Genomic DNA, 2,060 nt, shown 5'->3' with positions numbered 1-2,060 from the left:
CTTGCTTTGTAAGTGTTGTGTGTGTATGTGCCTGTGTGCGCGCAGCAGGCCGCCGGCTCAGGTGGAGTAGTGTGTTGTTATCACTGCAATGGGGCCCGAGTTATCACCTGTGAGTGGCCTGCCATGCTCCCGCCAGCGCGCACGTGTGTGTGTGTGAGGGAGAGAGAGAGAGAGAGAGAGAGAGAGAGAGAGAGAGAGAGAGAGAGAGAGATATTGTGTACGCGTGCCCCTCCATCACGCCGCGCAGCCTTATTGCCGGCTGGTGAGGTGCACCTGTATCAACCTTGCTGACATACAAATGAGGCCCTGACGCCTGACGTCATAATGTGGTGGAGCCAGGCTAGTTACTCCTACCCGTTGCGGACGGGCGCCGCGGCCCCCCGCCCCTCTCTCCTCCCCCTCTCTCTCTCGCTCTCCCTCTCTCCCTCCCTCCCTCCGGCCCTCTCCCTCCCTCCGGCCCTCTCCCTCCCTCCGGCCCTCGCCCTCTCTTAGACGCATGAACACACTCCGGTAAGGGCCAGCCACCCCGGCTTCCCTCCCGGGTGACACAACCCCTGGTCGCAGTGGTGATGCGGCAGGCAAGCGGGGAGGGGAGGGAGAGGGTGGGGAGGGGCTGGCCGGGCTGCGGTTAAGGCCCCCGTCCTCTCCCGGAGGGCCGCACGGAGCAGCCTATCGGAATCTCTTAGCCACAGAGGCGCAGCTCCCCCTCCCCTCACCCTCCTGGTCCTTCCCTCCTCTCCAAACCCGACCGGCGGAGGCGGCACTTTTCGCTAACGCCATCCCCTCATTGTGAATGGATGAGGGAGAGGCGAGAGAGCGAGCGGACGTGCGCTCGGCCCAGACCAACAGCCGACCGGCCAGCACGCGTGCGCGACTGTGCGCGAGCGACGCACAGGAGTAAATGAGTTAATGAGGCGGCGAATGAACGAACGAATAATTGAACAAACGAATAATTGAACGAACGAATAAATGAACGAATGAATGAAAGAACGAACAAACAAACGAACAAAAAGAAACAGAAACGAAGAAACAAACAAGAACAAATGAATGAATGAATGAATGCACGAATGAATAAATGAATGAATGAATGGATGAATGAATGGGTGAATGAATGAATGAACGAACGGGTGAATGAATGAACGAACGGGTGAATGAATGAACGAACGGCTGAATGAATGAATGAATGAATGAATGAATGAATGAATGAATGAATGAACAAACGGATGATAGACGCCTGGGTCAATTTGTGCGAGCTGCGAGTGCGACGTCCGTGTGAGTGCGATTTGCCACATAAAGGCATACATGATTGGCCCAGGAAATTGGAAAGCTGGCGGTGCGTCAGACGGCGCCAAGCAGTCGAGTGTCCTCGAGAAAAGGCAGAGATAGGATGAAAGAGAGAGGGCGAGCCACGGGAGGGAAATTGAATAGGGCAGCTGAGAAAAAAAAGTTTTTGTTTCCGTCTAGAATGGTATGCGATGCGCCCCAGGCATGCGGTGTGTGTGTGTGTGTGTGTGTGTGTGTGTGTGTGTGTGTGTGTGTGTGTGTGTGTGTGTGTGTGTGTGTTCGTGTTCGCCCGGCCCGTATATCGATACCTCGAGACGATCGATAGATATCGCCCTTCTAGATTGGACGACTTGTCTGTGAGGGGAGCGGGTCGCTACATGTATTTAATATATTTCAATTTACTTCTTTGTGTTGTAAACTTCTTATTTTCTTTCTATTTCTTGTATCTTGTTTACACGAATTTTTCGAGTTGGACGCCGTCGATTTGAATTCTGAAAAGTATTGACAGTGAATAAGAACGCTTAAACGTGTTCAACTTCAGGGTTGACCATATGAAGCTTTCGACACTTAAAAGTGTTCAAATTTATCATTGAAATTTCCAGTCCAACGCCGAAAGACTGTGAGCCATAGAGTCAAACACGACCATGTGCATGCCAGTTGCTAGTTGCTTATAGTTCTGTTTTCAGTGAAGTCACTCGTTGCGTTACTTTCTCTGCCGACTCATAGTCCGTGAGAGCCGCGCTGGATGCTTCAGTTCCAGTGAGGGGCGGCACGAC

This window comes from Frankliniella occidentalis, unplaced genomic scaffold (genome assembly GCF_000697945.3).
Source record: "Frankliniella occidentalis isolate FOCC.00 unplaced genomic scaffold, Focc_3.1 Scaffold741, whole genome shotgun sequence".
Lineage (NCBI taxonomy): Eukaryota > Metazoa > Arthropoda > Insecta > Thysanoptera > Thripidae > Frankliniella > Frankliniella occidentalis.
The sequence above is the reverse complement of the archived record's forward strand: the minus strand, read 5'-3'. Positions refer to the sequence as shown.